This window comes from Chiloscyllium plagiosum, unplaced genomic scaffold, assembly GCF_037043375.1.
Source record: "Chiloscyllium plagiosum isolate Xiang-an unplaced genomic scaffold, Cpla_swu_hap1 HiC_scaffold_3, whole genome shotgun sequence".
NCBI lineage: Eukaryota > Metazoa > Chordata > Chondrichthyes > Orectolobiformes > Hemiscylliidae > Chiloscyllium > Chiloscyllium plagiosum.
The window spans coordinates 49580827-49601224 of NW_028270141.1; the positions used below are offsets into that span (position 1 = coordinate 49580827).

At 39.4% G+C, this 20398-nt stretch overlaps 1 protein-coding gene across 1 annotated transcript in view; it reads left to right on the forward strand.

The window, feature by feature from the left end:
- Positions 1-738: 738 nt before the first annotated feature.
- The window catches only part of phf3 (PHD finger protein 3), a 160984-nt gene continuing 141324 nt past the window's right edge, over positions 739-20398 (forward strand). Inside the window, exons 1-3 of the mRNA XM_043681528.2 lie at positions 739-860; positions 11654-11827; positions 17748-17860. The gene's annotated coding sequence lies outside the window, so the exon portion shown is untranslated. The remainder of the gene's footprint in view (positions 861-11653; positions 11828-17747; positions 17861-20398) is intronic.

Genomic DNA, 20398 nt, shown 5'->3' on the forward strand with positions numbered 1-20398 from the left:
GAAGTAATTTCCTGTTTGTTTTCTCAGGGGGTGGTCGATGGGGTCTACCTCAATGTGTTTGTTAATAAAGTTCCGGTTGGAATGCCATGTTTCCAGGAATTCTCGAGTGTGTCTTTGTTTGGCTTGTCCTAGGATGGATGTATTGTCTTAGTCTATATAAATCTTCTCAAAAGAAGGTATTTGGTATGCTTTCCTTTATTGGTCAGAGCATCAAGTTTAGGAGTTGATAGGTCATGTTGTCCTCCTGTTTTCCCTCCTCAGTAGAAGCAAAATGCTTAGAGACAGTGTAGTTTTACGGTTTGTGCGAAGATTTGTAGCTCGGGTGCTCGTTGTTGTGGTTCTGTTCGCCGAGCTGGAAGTTTTTGTTGCAAACGTTTCGTCCCCTGGCTAGGCGACATCATCAGTGCTTGGGAGCCTCCTGCGAAGCGCTTCTTTGATGTTTCCTCCGGTGTTTATAGTGGTCTGTCCCTGCCGCTTTCAGTTGTCAGTTTCAGCTGTCCGCTGTAGTGGTTGGTATATTGGGTCCAGGTCGATGTGTTTGTTGATGGAGTTTGTGGATGAATGCCATGCCTCTAGGAATTCCCTGGCTGTTCTCTGTCTGGCTTGCCCCCATTCCTAGAGGCTCCTAAGCACTGATGATGTCGCCTAGCCAGGGGACGAAACGTTTGCAACAAAAACTTCCAGCTCGGCGAACAGAACCACAACAGTGTAGTTTTACCTCCTTCATCTTTATTCCAGGTCCTGGAGGGAGAGAGAACGATTGCCCACGTGCACAAAGACAGGAGTTCATGGTCTTCTCTAGAACAGTAGTTTCTCAATGAACTATATAGTCATTTTACAGGGAGGAGCATCCAGATAAGGTAACATACATATTAACTGGGTGACTGTGTTACAATTAATGATTATCAACAGTAAAGGTTAAGCCATCTGCTGTTACACAACGAATGACTGATTTCACATAATACTTTTCACCTTGTTAACTGAACTTACATACTGAATGCTACCTCATCTTGTTAAATGGCTCTACTTAATGAATGTTTTTCCACCTTGTTAACTCATTACCCTTGCCTCCAGCACCCCATTGTTAACTGCAAGTTCTTACCTGATCTGAGTCATGCTCAGCTGAATCTCGTTTCACAAAACTGAGGACTTACTTCATATACCCTATACATATTCTTAATGTTGTGGCTGTACAAGAATACTTTTGCAATATTGTGTGCAGTTCTGATCTCCCTCCTATTGGAAGTATTTTGTGAAACTTGAAAGAGTTCAGAAAAGATTTACAACAATTGGAGGATTTGAGCTGTAGGAAGATGCTGAATAGATTGGGGCTGTTATCTGGAGCTTCAGAGGCTGTGGGGTGACCCTGTAGGTTTATAAAATCATGAGGGGCATTGATGGGGTAAAAAGACAAGATTCTTTTCCCTGACGTGGAGGAGTCCAGAACTAGCAGGCATAGGTTTAGGGTGAAAGGGGAAAGGTTTTAAAGGAACTAAGGGGCACATTTTCAAGCAGACGGTGCTGCATGGATGAGCTGTCCGAGGAAGTGATGGAGACTGGTACAATTACAATATTTAAAAGGCTTCTGGATGGGTGTACTAATATCAGTTTAGAGGGATAAGGGCCAAGTGTTGGCAAATGGGACTGGTTTAGTTGAGGATATCTGGTCGGCATTGACATGCTCAACTGAAGTGTGTGTTTCTGTGCTGAACATATGTTTGACTCTATTTCAGACCTTGCCTCTGTGTTCTGCCTCCAAGCACAAGTTCTCTCCTTTATCCTGGAGTGGTCTTTCCTTCTCCCTAGTTATCTTCTTGTTTTTAATGCATGTATAGAATGCTTGGAAATCTTAACCCTACTTGCCAAGTTCATTTCATGGTCCCTTCTTGCTCTCCTAATTCCCTGTTGGAGTTCTTTTCTGCTTTCTTTATATTCCTCATGGGCCCTGATCAATTTTTAGCATCCAAAACCTTGGATCTGCTTTTTTTTCCTTTTTGACTAAATTCACAACCTCCATGTTATCCAAGGGACCCTTACCTTGCCATCTTTGTCCTCCCTCCTTATTGGAATATGCGAGTCCTGAACCTTGATCAGTAGGTCTTTAAACAACTCCCACATGTTAAATGTGGACTTGCCCAATAACAGCTCCTCCCAATTAACACTACAAGCCTCTGCCTAATACTGATATAATTTGACCTCCCCAATTTAGTATCTTCTTTCAAGGTCCTGACTTATTCATACTTAAGGAGTTGCGAACAAAAGGAGTTGTTTCCAAAATGCTCTCCCACTGAAAGATCAGCCACCTGGCCAGTTTCATGAAACAGTACAAGGTCCAGTACGGCTGCTGCTCTAGTTGGACCATCCATGTAGGGTGTTTAAAGAAACCCTCTTGGATGCACTTACCAAATTCTGCCCCATCTAAGCCTCTTGTTGCCAGGGAGTCCCAGTCAATACTGGGGAAGTTAAAGGTCCCCCGTCCTGTTGTTATTTTATCTTTCCATAATCTGCCTATATATTTGTTCCTCAATGTCCTGCTGGCTGATGGGCCTATAGTATAATCCTATCAGAGTGATTGCACCTATCTTATTTATGAGCTGTACCCCTTTGCCTCAGTGAATGGGCCCTCTGAGTGCAGATGTGATATGCTCCCTGATTAGTAATGCAACTTCTCTATCTCTTTTCCCTTCCTCTCTACCTTGTCTAAAACATCAAATCGCTGGAACGTTGAGCAGCCGGTTCCATTCCACTCTCGACCAAGTCTTTGTAAAGGCCAAAACATCATAGTCCAATGTACAGATTCAGGCTATAAGCTCATCTGCCTTCCCTGTATTGGCATTGCATTAGGACAATGGTAATCCACTGTAGTGTGTGGACCAGTCCACTAGAGGTTCATGGTTCAACTCCTGGAAACAATGATGGAATAAATGGTATGCAGATGCGCACAGATGTAACATTAAATATCTAGTTGTTACCCCTTTTAGAAAAAAAAATCTTCCTTTCACGGATTCCACATACTTTATCTTTTAGAATGTTGTTTTGATTTAATTCTCCATTTGGCATTATTTGTGGCAATATTAGGTGCGTTTAGAATTGTATCTCAGTGCTGAAAGAAACTTGGGATGTACTTTCTTTGACCCCAGATTAATCTATGCTATCGTCTATATTAAGACAAATACTTTTTACCTTATCCATCAAGCTGACCTTTTATAAGATATCATTTTCTCATTAATTACAGTCTGACTAAACACTGATCTATTATAAATGAATAAAAACCAATCCATATCTATAGAAGCACAAAAATAATTGAAAAAGGCTGCAGAAATGCTGGAATACTCTCAAGCTGGTTTGAAGTTTCATTGACACTCCGCCCTAGTTAGCCTGTGTTTAGGTGCAACTAGTCTGGGCGTCACATCTCAGAAATAATTAATCAAGATTAAAAAGATGAGAATTAAGTGTTAGCTGGCCATTTAATGAGATTGTGGTTGATCTACCTGAACTTAGCCTTCACTATATCTCTTAAATTCCTGTAGGATGAAAAAAACCTGTTGACCTCTAACTTAAACGTGCTGAAATGACTAAAGCATCTGTGCGTCCCCTGGGGTAGAGAATTATAAAGATGTGCAACTCTTTTGAGTGGTGAAATGCCCCCTTGATTTTGTTCAATATAGATAATCTGCTATTTTGACTCACTAATTCTAGATTCTCAAACTCTGCGAAATAACATCTGAGCATCGACCCTATCAAGTCCATGAACTGTGTTTCATTGAAACTATTTGATGTTTTTAAACTCTGTGGTGCATAAACTAATCCACTCCTAAGGCATTCCTTTCATCTCTGGGATCAATCGATAGGCAAAACAACTTTGGTGCATGGCTGGCATCCTGTCCACTACATAAACGTTCACTTTCTTCACTGATGCACAATGGGAGCAATGTCTGCCATCGACAAGATGCACTGCAGCAATTTCCAAAGACTCTTTTGAAGGCACTTTCTAAATCCATGACCTAGACACCTCGAAGGATAAACATAACAGATGCATAAGAACATCTCCATCTGAGAGTTCCTCTAAGTTGTGCACTGTCCTGACTTGGCACTATATTGTTGTTTCTTCAATGTTGTGTCAAAATTCTGGAGCTTCCTTCCTAAAAATAACTTTGGTGAAGTACAGGATTGTTGCAGCACAGAAGAATGCCATTTGGTCTATTGGGTCTGCATTAGCTCTCAAGTATTTTAACTTGATGCCTTTTCTCAAATATGTTATTTCTGTTAAAAAAAAATCACCTAAGGCTCTCTTGAATTACTCAGTTGAAACTGTCCCCACTGCATTTCCAGGCATTGTATTCCAGATTGTATCTACATTGCAAAAAAGGTTTTTTTTCAGCCCTGCATTTGCTTTTAATGCAAAATACCATAAAACTATGCCCTTTGATTCTGACCCATTTATAATCAGTTTTTTCTGTATCCACTCTGGCTAAACCCTTCATAATTTTGAAACCTTCTGTCACGTCTCCTCACTAAGGAAAATTGTCCCAACTTCTCCCATCTTTTCACATTCCTGCAACCATTCTTGGAAACTTACTTTGTGCTCTCTCCAATGCGTTCATATCATTCTTATAGTATGATTCCCAGAACTATATGCAGTGTTTCAACTGAGGTTTAACCACTGCCTTCTATAAAGTTTGTCATAGCTCTGTTCTTTATTCATCCTATTTGTGAAACCAAGAATGCTGTATATCTTATTAACACTATATTTGTCCTGCTATCTTTAACTTGCGTGTATCTATGCCCAAGTATCTCTGCACCCACATACCCTTCATCTTCCATCTATCTGTCTATTCCAATGTGTCAATGTCTTTTTAAAATTCTACATTGTCCTGTGGCAGCTTACAATTCTCAAGATTTGTGTTGCCATCAACTTTGAAATTGACCATTGCACACCATAGTCTGGTGGACCCACATGAGGTAGATTGGGCTGTTCAGGAAAGTTGGGTTGTTCCAGATTCTCTAGGATACTTAAGTATAAGTAATAAATGCTGGCTGTGTCATTCACATTCACATGCCATGAAATAATATTATTGAAATATTATTTTGGATATAGGGGACATAAACTGTACATGGTATTCCTTTCCGTGGATTGCCACTTGAATATGGTGTAGGGGCTTGACAATTTTGTTGATCCTGAGAGTGATACTGTCAAGCATTTCAGCTCCTGGGCAGGGCTTCCCATGATGTTACATAGGAAGGGAGGAACCAGACAAATGTAAACTAGAACAATTCTTCAACAGCTGAAGGGAGCTATCATCCCATGTTATGTAAAAACTTTTGACTACAAGGTCAGGAAACACTAAGACTTGTTTGATGAGAATCACCAAATTGTGGAGGAGCCGGTGTTGGACTGGGGTGGACAAAGTTAAAAATCATCCAACACCAGGTTATAGTCTGACAAGTTTATTCGGAAGCACTAGCTTTCGGAGCATTGCTACTTCAACCAAATGATGAAGGAGCAGCACTCCGAAAGCTAGTGCTTCCGAATAAACCTGTTGGACTATAACCTGGTGTTGTATGATGTTTAACTGAGAATGACCACATCATCCAAGACCTCATTAAGAAGAAGAAGACAGCATTGCCAGCGAGGCAAAGAGGAGAACTCAAACAGCAAAGGCAGTTATAAAGAAGAATAAGTGAAATCAAGAACTGATAATAGATTGAGAAAGCTATGGAGCTGCTGACGAACACAAAACCCAGGGTTTCTTCAGTGCGATCAAGCGAATTTACTAACCCAGCATCTTTGGTCTCAAATTGGTGCGGAGTAAGGATGGAACACGTTTTGAGAGACAAAGAAAACGTCAGCTTCTAATGGAGCGAGTACTTCAAAGAATCTCTTAAACAGTGGTATAATCATTGAGGGTGGGTTTAAAGAAATTCCCCCCCCCCCCCCCCCATTGGTCCACAAACTCCCCATCAAAGATTATCTTTAATTCCCACCTAATGTGGCAGAGTTGCACGTGAAGAATGGAAAAGCTGCAAGAGCAAATGGGATTCCAGCAGAGATTTTCAAACTTTGCTGGAACAGAGCTTACTTTTCATAACTATTCCTGAAAATCTGGGATAAAGAAATCTCTGATCGCTGGGGTGCTGTCTGCACCACCGTCTTCAAGAAATGAGACAGAGAGGACTGGGAACTACCAAGGAATTTCCCTGCTCTCCCGTCACCTGGCTTAGGCACTTTCTCTCATTGCCTGAGGAAATCCAACTTGAAAGCCAGTGTATCTTTGGTGTAAACTGTGAAACAATGGACATTCAAGAGAATGGGCATGAATTCCAAGAGAAATGCCAGGAACACCACCAACAAGTCTACGTGGTCTTCACTGATCTGACCAAGACTTTGACTCAGTAAATTGGAAAGTGCTGTGGAAGACCTTGTCAACAGCCTTGTCATCAATGTCCTCCATCTCCTCCACAAGAAGAACTTGGTGATGATTGTAACTGACAATAATATGACAATCGTTAGAGTTTGAGCACCAATGTGTCGTTGGCTGGCTCTACTCTTTTCTCCAAATTCAAACAGTTCAAATCAAGAGAATAGCCATACTAACCTCAGTTGTAGAATTTCACTATCCGGAAGACAATGTCATCTCTGCCTTGCTTCATGCTTTTGGAAGCGTATCGAAGAACTGGTCCTAGCCTTAACTTCAAGACTGCTTTTTACCAATCTGTTCTATTCCATCCCATCTCAGGTCAAATTCCAATCCATCCCTCCATTAAGATCAGTAGAGAAATCCTCCCAAACATGGAATATTTTCCTTGCCTGGGAAAATACCTCTCATCTAAAGCTGACATTGCAAATGTCCAATGTCTCAGTCAATGTGTAAGGGCCACCTTCGGAGGCCTAAGGGCATTTCGAGGTCTTGTCAAAGTCTTTGATCATGATTATTTAAGAAACGTGGAAAGGAAAAGCCAGGGAACTATAGACCAGTGACCCCAACATCTGTGGTGTGTAAGTTGTAGAAGGAGGTTCTGAGGGACTGGATTTACATGTATTTGGAAAGGCATAGACTGATTAGGGATAGTTCACATGGCTTTGTGTGTGGGAAGTCATATCTCACTAACTTGATTGAGTTATAGAGTCATAGAGATGTACAGCATGGAAGAAGACTGTTCAGTCCAACCCGTCCATGCCGACCCAGATATCCCAGCCCAATTTAGTCCCACCTGCCAGCACCCCGCCCTCCAAACCCTTCCTATTCATATACCCAATCAAATGCCTTTTAAATGTTGAAATTGTACCAGCCTCCACCACTTCCTCTGGCAGCTCATTCCATGCACGTACCACGTTCTGTGTGAAAACATTGCCCCTTAGGTCTCTTTTCTATCTTTCCCCTCTCACCCTAAACCTATGCCCTCCAGTTCTGGACTCCCCGACCCCAGGGAAAAGACTCAGTCTATTTATCCTATCCATGTCCCTCATGATTTTGTAAACCTCTATAAGGTCACCCCTCAGCCTCTGACGCACCAGAGAAAACAGCCTCAGCCTGTTCAGCCTCTTCCTATAGCTCAAATCCTTCAACTCTGGCAACATCCTTGTAAATTGTTTCTGAACTCTTTCAAGCTTCACAACAACCTTTCCGATAGGAAGGAGAAGAACATTGAAGGCATGGCCGTGGACATTGACAAGGCCTTTGACAAGGTTCCGCATGATAGACTGGCTAGCAAGGTTAGATCACATGGAATACAGGGAGTACTAGCCATTTGGTTGCAAAATTGCCTTTTACCTTTGAATCAGAGTATTTGAGGAGGGTTGTTTTTCCAGACTGGAGGTCTGTGACCAATGATGTGCTGCAAGGATCGTTGTTGAGTCCACTGTTTTTTGTCTATTATATAAATGATTTGAATGTGATCATTGGATGTATGGTTAGTAAGTTAGTTAGTATGGTTATTAGTGTAGTGGACAATGTGTAAGGTTATTTGAGTGTACAATGGGACGTTGATCAGATGGGCAAATGGGCTGAATAGTGGCAGATGGAGTTTAATTAGATAAACATGAGGTGTTTCATTTTGGAAGGGAAAATCAGGGCAGGACTTCTACACTTAATGCTAAGATCCTGGGGCATATTGCCTAACAAAAAGAACTTGGAATGCAGGTTCATAGTTCCTTGAAAGTGGAATCACATGTATACGATTAGTGATAAAGGCATTTGATGCGCTTGCCTTTATTAGTCAGTGCATTGAGTATAGGAGTTGGAAGGTCACGTTGCAGCTGTACAGGGTATTGGTTAGGCCACTTTTGGAATACTGCATTCAATTCTGGTCTCCTGGCTTTAGGAAAGATGTTGTAAAACCTGAAAGGGTTCAGAAAAGATTTACAAGGATGTTGCCAGGGCTGAAGAGTTTGAGCTATGGGAGAGGCTGAACAGGCTGGGGCTGTTTTCCCTGGAGCGTCAGAGAATAAGGGGTTACTTTTATGGAAGTTTATAAAATCATGAGGGGCATTGATAGGGTGAATAGTCAAGGTCTTTTCCCCAGGATAGGGGAGTCCAAAACTGGAGGGTGTAGTTTTAAGGTGAGAGGGGAAAGATATAAAAGTGACATAAGGGGCATCTTTTTCATGCAGAGGGTGGTGCGTGTATGGAATGAACTGCCAGAGGAAGTGACGGAGGTGGTACAATTACAACATTTAATAGCCATCTGGATGGGTAGATGAATAGGAAAGCTTTGGAGGAATATGGGCCAAATGCTGGCAAATGGGATTGGATTAATGTAGAATATATGGTCAGCATGGATAGGTTGGACCAAAGGTTCTGTTTCTGTGCTGTATGTCTCTGACATCTGTGCTGTTACTAAGATGCTTGTGTATAAAGGCAGTCATCCTTCTGTCTCTTGTACTTGTTCTGAAACTTGGACTATACCTCAAGATCATTGAGAATTACTATTAATGATGTTTGAGAGAGATTCTCTGCGTCAGTTAGGAAGACCGGGAATTAATGTCAGGGTCCCTGAAGAAACTAATAGCACCAGTGTTGAGGCCATGATAATCAGAAATCAACACCATATGCTTAGGATGCCTGTGTTCTGACTGCTGAAGCAATCCCCTTTGCTCAGCTCGAGGAAGGCACTCAAAGGAGAGGACAAAGAAAGCAGTTCAAAGATTGATTAAAGGTTTCTCTCAAGAAATGCAACATACATGTCAGTGCGTGGGAGACCCTGGTTCAGAAGAAACTGATTTGGATGAACTCCTGTATAAATGTCCACACTTCTTTGAGAACATCCATCTGCAAGAGTCAGTACGGAAGAGGAACCAAGAGAGAGAAATTCCAAAGATCTCAAGGCCAAGGATCACCTCCACTTCACAGAAACACTGCCAAGTTTATGGTCAGACATGTGGCTATAGGATCTGGTACATCAGCCATACGAGAATCCACAGAATCCATGATCTTTATGAATTTCCTTGGTCAAAAATCATACTCGTTAATGAGCGATTGCTGGTGATGATAGTACTCTAGTTATTATTTCACCAAAACTGTATGTAATTATCTTTCTTTATCCTTGTCTTCCAGTCACTACTGTAAAGCTAACATGCTGTTTGCTGTCTTACTTTTTTGCTTTGTTTGTGTATTAATTTCCTGTCACTTATGTAAAAGGATCATCTAAGTCCTTCTGAATTCCAAATTATTTTAGTCTCAACTTAAAAATAGTATTCTACTTTCCTATTTTTTCTACTAACCTTGATAACTTCACACTACTCAGCATTAGGTTGCATCTGAAATGTTTTATATACTCAACATTATGTTACACCCCAAAGTTTTCAGATAAAGGAATCCAGATGTGTATCTCATGATTTACAGCTCATTAAGCGGAATGTAACCTGTTTGCTCCTACTTTGTTTTCTGTCTGTTAGCCAAACTGCAGACCGTGATCTAAAAATGCACAACAACCTGTTGTGTGGTCTCTTATTGAACTGTTGTTTTGAGACTTCAAAAACGCTAATTCTATCCACCCTGTTCCCCTTTAATAAATCTGTATTGTTTCTGCCCAACCGTACAATTTTCTTAGGGTCTTATCACTGCATCCCTGATTAGATAGTCCAACATTTTCCCTATTGATGTCAGTCTAACTGGTCTACTGCTTCCAGTTTTCTCTGTCCCTTCTTTCTTGAGCAGCAAGTTATGCGAGCTAGTTTCAAATCTATGCAGGCTAGCATATTCTCAAGAATTTTAGGTGCCCAAAACTCATGCACCTGCTATGTCTATAGCAGCTCGTTTTCAAATCCTGTGGTGTATGCTCATATGACTTGTTAGTCTTCTATCTCCTTTTTTTTGAGTATTTTCTCTCCTAAACATTTCTTTAACTTCCTTCTCGGTAGCTTGTGCTCCCCTCTATTTGAGAATTTTTATTTCTACTTGGTGACATGCCTCTATTTCCAGTGTGCCAAATTTGCTTTAGCTAATCTCTTGCTTTTTATATATTTACAAGAACCTTTGCAATCTGTTTTGTCTCGCTAGGATATGCTCATTTTACTTTCTCTTGGTAATCCTTTTGAATTCTATAATCCTTCCAGTCCTTGGATTTACTACTTGTAGCAACATTAGAAACCATTCCTTGAGTCTTAATATTATCTTTGACTCCTTGTTAGCCATTGTTTGATTGCTTCTCTTATGAAATTTGTTTTAATTCTGAAAAGAAAGTATTTACTACATTTATTTATTTTTATTAAATTTATGACAAATTCTATATTTTTTAAACATTTACCATTTGCTTTTGTACCATTTTAATTTCACCGTCTCCCTCACCCAGCTCAACAGTCTGAGCTATGTACTGTTTTTATTTATTCAGATTTAAGATCCCAGCTTTGGCCTTCACATAGTCATTCTGAAGCTAAATAGGAAATTCTATTATGTTGTTACTCTTTTTCTGAGACTTTTCTTTAACAAAGTAATTAATTGACCCTGTCTCATTTCAAAATACTTGAGTGAAAATAGCTTGTTCCTTGACTATTTAATGCAGAAAATTATCCTTAATGTATTCCACAAACTCGTCCTTGCAATTTTACTGTAAATTTGGTTTGCTCAGTCTGTGATCACTCCCTTTCCCTGATTACATGTACCTTTCCTTTCTCTGATTTTGTTTTACTGAAACTGGCTTATAAATGACTCTTGGAATTATTTTCTACACAATGTTTCTTATCATGACAGGTATTTGTTCTACAACTTGATTTTCAGGGTTAAAATCCTTTAACTTTGCTTTTATCCCATTCTTCATTATCAGAGCTTTTGCTCTCCTTTTACATTTTTCCTCCAGGAATATTTAAATTCTTACCTTGGTCAAGCTGTACCTGTGTCTCAGTAATGACAATTAGATTAAATTTCTGTTATCATCAAATGAAGAAAAGTGAATCAGCTTCCCTCTGGTCAATCATTTTGGTTGGCCACAACAAGGATTTGTGTTCTTTTTAGCACAAAGCTATACCATTCCAATTAAGATGCGGCTAACTCCTTCACCAGAAATAATAAGGAGCCAATTATAAGATTTTCTTGAAAGTGCAATTTTATAATTATCTAACCCTGAGAAACTTATGAAGACGTATTGTCACTTGCATGTTATCACCATAGTGCTTAAATATGAACTATCAATTTCAACTTTGATCATCTGATTTTAGTGTCCAAGTGTGCTGATCCACAATGGTTTTAACGAGGAAGATAAATGGATCTAAAACAGGCTGCAGCAATCATCTGACCATTGATTGACAAATTCAAGATTCCAACGTGGAGTGAACAAAATTGTCTGAACTGAACCTAATGATTTTATCTAGACATTGGAAACAGTCAACTCAGTTAAGAATCATGAAATTCCTACTTTATTTTACTCTTGTATGAAAAATTGTATATATTGGACATCAAAGTTATCCATCTTGGAATGAAGATGATGTTAGACTTGGGAATATGGAAAAGAACTGTATTTCAGTAGCTATATTTCTTTCCTTTTGTGTTCCTTCCCTTTCTCTTATCCAACCTTTCTTTTGCTCTCTATCCCTACCTTTTCTCTCTTTTTCTCTCTGCTTTCCTTATTCTATTTATCTGTAGCTTCCTGTAAACTCCCTCTCAGAATCGCAGAATTGTCGAGGTGCAGAAAGAGGGCATTTGGTAACTTTACTGGCTTAGCATTTTCACTTTGTGCCAAATTCATGCCTTTTTCTTTGGAACCCTGCACATTGCATAACTGCTTAAACAGTGTGCTCTTGAATGCCTCAATTGAACCTGCCTTCACCACAATTCCAGGTAGTACCTTGCACAACGTCTCTCTGTTTTCTTTTCCTTTTCTCTTTCTCTGCCTTCCATTCTTCTCACTGTCTCTCGTGTTCTCGCTGTCTCACTTACTGAGTCATAGAGATGTACAGCATAGAAACAGTCCATCTCGCTTTTGGAGGTGATCTGTTGATTAAAGCAAAACTGAGAAAAATCCACCCATTCCAAACTCAGTTGTACCTATGAATTTTGCTCCTGGTGAGGATTAAATAACCATGCTCTCAGGTTAAAACTTCTCACCAGGACTAAAAGAAGTTTGAAGTTTTAATTAATTTATTTAGTTTTAAAGTGTATTCCTGTATAGGTGATGTATCTTTATATAGTGTGTTATCACTTTCCTTGGAGTTAGAAAGTAACCTATCTCTATCTTTCACTTGACAAAGTCTTGAAATTGTTTGCTTAATTTGAATTAGTACTGCGTTTTAATTGAAATGTGGTATAGCTGTGTGCTAAAAAGCATTTAATGTGTGTAGACAACTAAGGGTGTTTTAAAAAGGAAGCCGATTTAAGTCCTAGTTCAAACATAAGTGATAAGGAGGATACAGTTTAAAATCCTTAGAAATTGTTTTAATCTTGTTTTAATCTGAGACACTGTTGTTTCATTGATGTCTTCTGTTTTCAACAGTCAGAAATATTTCAGTTCTTTGAGCTCTCTCTGTTCTGTTGTTTCTTTACAATTAGTTCTGTTTTTCCACCTGATGAGCAGAGTGGATGCATTCTTCAGGTCATTTAGCTTCAAATCGACGTCCTTACTCTGCCAAAAGTGGCTCCTTGAAATACAGCTGGTTTGTTTATTTCAATATCTGAGTTCTTTTGTTCCAAATTTTATAATTGTATATTGTTTTTTTCTTCAATATGTAAAGCTTATCAAACAGTTATAAATAATAGTAGCAGATCAGGGTTTCTTCACACCTGGCTAGTTTGTATTGTCTTTTGATTCAAAAATGTTAATTTCAGTTTAGGCAATTTTCTTCATTCTATGTAGTTTCACAAACTCATCTGTACAGTCAGCTTGATTGTTGAGGCCACTTTTTATCTTTAAATCCATTTTAGTCCATGGAGGTCTGAGCTTCCAGATATTAAAATCAGATGAATGGAATTTGCAAATGGAAAGTCAGTATGTTATCGCTGTGATATTCTGTGCTATTTATTCATCTGTTTTTGTTGGGAATGTTTCATCCATTCAAATAAAGAGTGCAATTTGTTAGCTGACATCTCACCACCCTGCCAACTGGAATAGTTCACTGGCCAGACTCTTGGCACCCCTCCCCACTGGCATTGCTGCAATTTTGCAAAATACTAATATTGTCAGTCTGAAGTGATTTCAAAAGAACTGGTTGAGACAATTTTGTGTTTGCAGTGAAAAGAGTTAAAGATGGATAGACCTTAAGCCTTAGTTGCAGCTTATATCAAAGCCTGTTTTTGTTTGATTCCTGCAATTACTCCAAACTAGTGTTTGCGGATAATTTGTGTCACTTGTAGTGTACCAATCTGTTCACAGCTGTACCATGTAGAGCCAAATCATTTAAAGGCATGTGTGTGAAATTAAGCAATGCATAGATTTCTGTGTGAGGTGTCAATAGATACGGCATTTGATTTACTGGTGCTATCTGATGTCAGTGCAAGGCATATTCCTTAATATCTTTGCTTAATAAAAATTTATTTTTCCAGATTTAAAACTAACAGCTGATCTAGCATCATCTGACATTTGTAGGAGAGAATTCCAGATGTCTACCACTTTTTATGGAGAACTACTTTGTAACATCTCTCCTGAATAATCTAGCTCTAAATTTTAGATTATGCTTGAATCTCCAATGGAAATAGTTTGTCTTCATTTTAAGGCAAATGAGAATTTAATTTTCTTTGAGGGTTTTTGGAACTTTACCTCTATAGGTGGTAGGAACAGTCTTAATGTTATTATGATTTCGAGATGCCGGTGTTGGACTGGGGTGTACAAAGTTAAAAATCGCCTGATGAAGGAGTGGCGCTCCGAAAGCTAGTGTGCTTCCAATTAAACCTGTTGGACTATAACCTGGTGTTGTGTGATTTTTAACTTAATATTATTGGAGATAGATAAAAGTTTGATAAGCAAGGGTGAAAGATTACTAATAAGATGTAATTTGATCAGCCACGATCTTATTGAATAGTGGAGCAGTTCAACGGGTTTAATGGCTTGTTCTTGTTCTTAATTCATATGTTTTGCAGTGATTGATCCATCACCAAAAAGAGAGAGGGGCAAAATAGTTTGTGGATTTTCTGCAATTGAGATTGTATATTATGAATATTAAACATTAAAGAAAGATAAAAGCACAGTAAAGTTTTTCCACTGATTAAAACCTAAGCACTTTTTTTTTAAAAGTACAATTCAGTCTGTTCCTTTTTGATGCTAGTATGTTCTGTGATTAACATGTTGATGAACCAAAAAAAAGGTTTGTGCAGGGACAAATATTATTAAGGTTGATTAGTGGAGATCATCATCATTGTTATTGAGCAGCCTCTGATCAGAAGCAATTGTATTTAATTTGAAATTTGACTGAGGTGATTTAGTCCAGGGTCTTCAAATAAACACATAGGGTTATGATGTTTTGTTATGCGAGCAAATACTTAAATAAGTTTGATAATGCGAGCAGTAGAGTCCTATTGGCTGTGTTCAGGAAATGTTTAGCTTTCATGGTTATAATTTTATTTACTCCTCTGCAATTATAGTTCCTGGCAATAAATAGATTCTCAACAGTGTGCATATGTTTCACATGTTGGCTTTTATTGTTCAAATGCTTGCAATTGTACCAAGTTTGGGCTGCCATATCTGGATCTGTTATCTTGGGAGTTTCAACTTTTTGACCTTACATTCTTATGTTCCTTAATAAATTAAGGATAATATGCAAGAATGGTGAGTTGGAACGTGGATCTATAAACCAAATATGAGTAAACTATTAGTTGTACCTAATGTAGAAGCTGTTGTTATTGACTCTCTATTTCTCACATGGCCATGGCTAAAAATTTGGAATCACACCTCATTTTGTAGAGTGGTGTTGTCTCATATATTTAATGCAGCATTGTAGTCATTCATGTTAAGTTTTATTTAGCAAGATGAAGATCAAGAGGGGTATTAGAAGTCAGTATTGCAGATCAAATTAATTAGTCATAGAGTCATGCAGCACACAACAGACCCTTCATTCCAACTCATCCATGCCGACCAGGTATCCTAAACTGAAGTGTTCATGTACCTGTTCAAATGTCTTTTAAATGTCGTGATAGTGCCCTCCTCAATCACTTCCTCTGGCAGCTCATTCCATGTATGCACTACTCTGTGAATAAGTTGTCCCTCAGGTCCCTTTTAAACTTTTTCCCTTTCATCCTAAACCTGTGCCCTCTAATTTTGGACCCCCTACCCTTGCGAAAAAGACCTTGGCTATTCACTTTAGTTATGCCCCTCAGGCTCTGATGCTCTGGGGGCAAAGAGGCCCAGCCAATCCTGGCCTCTCCTCCTAACTCATAGCCTTCAGTGTCAATAATGCCCTTGTAGCTTTTTCTGTTTAGTCCTTTCTAGTTTAACGACATCCCTGCTGTAGTAGGGCAATGCGTATTGTACGCAGTATTCTAAAAGTGGCTTCACCATTGTCTTGTACAGCCGCAACATGATGTCCCAACTCCTATACTCAATGCTATACCAATGATAGCAAGAGTGCCAAACGCTGCATTTACCACCCTGTCTACCTGCGACGCCACTTTCAAGGAATTATGAACTTGCATCCCTAGGTCCTTCTGTTAAAAAACACTGTCCAGGGCCCTACGATTAACTGTTGTTCTGCCCTGGTTTCTGTTAGCAAAATGCAACACATTGCATTTATCTAAATTAAGCACAATCTGCGACTTCTCTGTCCATTGTCCCATGTAACATTTTATAAATAATATTCTTGGATGAGAATTGGACTGGTTAGTTGCTGATTTAACACTTCCTCAACTTTGTCCTCTGGATTATTTTAGTTCTTCACCTTGTTTATTTGGAGTATATTGAAATATGAGTTTATATTCAGCACCAGCATTTTTTTTTTGGGATCCTTGAGACAGTCGTCCATTTTGTTATTTTGGGATGGGACCAGGTTAAAGAATCTAGTTCTAAATCAATTCTAAAGAACTTATAATTCCTGAAATTGTTGTGAAAAGCAGTAATGTTTCTCCGTTGTGATCAGCCAACTCTACATAAATGATGCCAGCATTGAAACAAGAGTAGACTATTTGGCATCTCAACCCAGTTTATTTGATGGGAAAATGGCTGATCTATGACCAAATTTTTTAGAGATGTCTCTGGTATAGCTTATCTCATTGAATAGCTGCTTAATTTTAAGGTAGTCAGTTCCTTCAATTTAAAATATTGTGCAACATTAATAACCCAGAAAGCTAAGTAAAGCTTCAAGAGAATTTGATTTTAAATTACTAGGATGAGAACAGAGAAGAAACATCATAGTTTTAGCACTTTGATATTTTGCAACTGTCCTCTGCTACCATTGTACTGTCTTTAATATGTATTAGAAAATGAATCCCTAGGGGATATAAAAAAAATGAACCAAGTGGAATAAAACATCTATTTTAATATTAGGATTGCATGGCATTTTTTGAGTAATGCATAACAAATGTTTAAAGGCTAAAGGTTCACACGATGATAGTGACTATGGTCTAAGAATGTTTTCAAAGAAAGTGATTGTTTTAGAGTTAAAACAAAAGCAAGATATCTCTTAAACGAGTACTCTGTTTAAAAAAAGAAACAATGTGATGCTTTTGAGCACATTCCAGCATTCCACTTGCTGGGCCACTTGTTGATCAAATTAATCTGTTCAAAGGTGCTATCACACACTTCTGGAACAGGTGAGATCTGAACCCAGGCCTTCTGGCTCGGATGTAGAGTCACAATCACTCTGCCCTTTTGGTGACGTTAGTGAGGAGCTGTCCAGAAAACTTCAAATCTGCCTGACAGCTGCTCTAGGAGTCCACCCTTAAAAGTGTACTACAGCTTGTTTTGCATGATGCATAGAATCGGAAAAGTAATTTAACTAGAATTAGAATTTGTGACATTTTTGCTTTAATCTGGAATGAGAGAGATTCTCTCACTGATGATTGACTGCAGTTGAATAAGATCTGATTGCCTTCTGAGAAAGAATTTAAAATAGTGCTGTTACAGAAATAATCCATTGCAAATGAGCCAGTGCTATACACATGTATGCCATGCTACATTGGCACTATATTGTGTAAATTTAGTTTTACATTTCCATTGAGAATTGTGCTGTATATACTTCAGGGCTTCTTTCCTCCCTTAAGTGTAATTAGTTCTGTTTTTTCTTCATAATGTAAAACAACAAGATGTTTTAACTACTTTCCCCTACATTTCCCTTTTGAAGATTTACTTTTGTTTTGAAAAAAAGGTTGTTTATTTTGTTCCTCTTGTTTCAGAAAAGATAGCTGAACTCAACCAGTGTTGAACCTTCATGCAAAGCTGAACTCAACCATTGTTGAACCTTCACGCAGAGCTGAACTCAACTAGTGTTGAACCGACAAGTGTTGAGGTCAGAATAACCAATCAATTAGTACTGAACTTGTATGCAAAACTGTTGAGATCCAGTGGTTAAGATGCCTATATTTAATGTTCATTCTTGGGATAATGTTCCTCTTCTTGATTCTTTGCTCTCTGCATTGACAAGATGTCTTAAGTCATTGTGTAGAAAAATCTCTTGTGATGTCTGGTGCTGTAACCTTAACTCCTACTTTATCCCTACCTTTCTGTTGGCACTTTGGCTGTTAGGAAAGTATGTCTTCGATTTGAGATGCCATTGAGTTTTGTTAGAACAGAAAATATTTGCTGTTGAGATTGTTTGAATATGTCCTTCTCAGTCTCAGGTAGTTCCCAACTTGGACGATTTCTTTATTGAAGAGACTTATTCCAGAGAATTAGCTCTGACAAGCAGACTACATTATTATGAAACAAAGAACTGCGGATGCTGGAGATCTGAAGCACAAAACACAAATTGCTAGAGAAACTCAGCAGGTCTGGAAGCATCTGTGGAGAGAAGCAGAATTAACATTTCAGGTCCAGCATCCTCCTTCTGAACATGTCAAGAACATAATTAGTGCAAATCAAAGCCGTCACTAGTTTGGTCATTTGAAATATCCTTCTATTAATGCTATTCTTGGTAGTGGGGTATGCAATCACAGAGCATTTCCAAACTCAGGATTGATTTCTGTTCATGGTTTTGCTGCATTGATTTCAGCATTGTTAGCTTGTGAAATAACCACACAGAGGATGGTTCCCTTTATTATCTAGTACACATTACATTGGCTGCGGCCAGCTAACTCGGAGTCTGTCCGCAACCGAAAAGATTCTATTGAGTTTTTAAAATTTTATTAAACAATACGGTTTACAAAACAATTAACACTAACAGTTGTATACAGAGAAACAGCAATTTACAAGGGAGAGGAGCAGCAAATCCAGACCCCAAACCCCACCGTTCAACCAGTTTTCAGGAAAATGAGGACAAACCTCAAATCCCAAAATATATGTCTCCTCACAGGGAAGTGAACCCGTGCCACGGTGATGATGCTGAATCCTAACCATTAGATTCAAAGGAAGGCATCTCTGTGTTATATTTTTATATTAGATTCACTTTTTTTCCCCCCACACTATGCGGTAGTGCTATCTCTGAGTTATATTGGTTAGCCAAGGCTTTCCTGATTGGCCCAGTTTAACAATACCAAATTAAGAACCTCATTGTCAATGAGGACCACCCGGTTCCAATCACAACATTTCCCTCTCCCCAACAGGTTGGGATATTGGCCTCGTTTTTTGCTTGTAGTTTCTGTTGCGATGTTTTCACCCCAGGTCCAGTTCCTCTGACTCACATCAGATATGGGTGGCGTACACGGGACCATCACCCACCCCTTGTGGCTAGAACATCTCAGGAGAATTTAGTCCTCCTCTTCCGGTGGTAATGGTATCAAGGCTGTGTCCATTTCAGACTCTGAAGCTACCTTGATACTAAATGGAGGAGGACACACATGCGGTTTCTGACAGGCCTCCTGTTCTGAGGGTCCAGGTATGTTTTGCTCTTGCCCAGTTTGCGAGGTTACAACTTTCAAGTGATCAACGTGTTTGTTCAGGACTGTATCACCTACCTGAACTTGTAAGTCATGGGACCTTACCTTATGTCAACCTGCCTTGTACCCATAGAGGATCATTTTCATAATTCTGGCACTAAAATTTGTCCCTGAATTAAATTCTCTCTCTTGCTTAGAGAGACAATTTGGCCAACATTAGCATTCCTGGTGTCATTTCACCCACCCCTCCATCAGGTCTGGACTCCACCTGGATCCCATTAGCAACTCTGCTGAAGCTATCCGTGTTGTGTGTGTGAGGTAGTCCTACAAATTGAACTGGAACAGTTTGGTAGCAATTGATGCTGTAGGCTGCTTCTTTAAGCCTGCCATCAATGTTTGAATCACTCTTTCTGCTAGATTATTGAACAATGGACCATATGGAGCTGTCCATTGGACTTTAGGAAATATTTGAATTCCGTGCTGACAAGTGATGTCCCATTGTCCGTGACCAGTATTTTCGGGAGTACTTATATCGCGAACGATGCTCGCAGGTTCTCAGTTATCATCTGAGTTTGCTGAACGGCTTTATGCACATCCAACCGCTTTGAATGGGCATCCACAATGACCAGGAACATCGAGCCTATGAAAGGACCGACATAGTCGACATGCAACTGAGTCCAGGGTTTACCTAGTCTTTCCCATGAAAGTCAGGGTGTTGTTGGTGGCAGCTTTTGTCCTTGTTAGCACTCTGGGCACTTCCCAATCATTGCAGCTATGTTGGCATCCAACCCTGGCCAACAGGCATAGCATCTTGCCAGCATCTTCATCTTGGAAACCCCTGGATGGCCCTGGTGGAGTTCGGCCAGTATCTGACAGCAATCTTTACTCTGGACAATCACCCTGGCTGCGGCCAGCCAGCTCAGACTCAGTTCTCACCACAGTAATGTGCCGTCCTCTACAGTGATCTGGTCTTGCTGGGTCCACAAAGGTTTCAATATTGTTGCAACAACCCT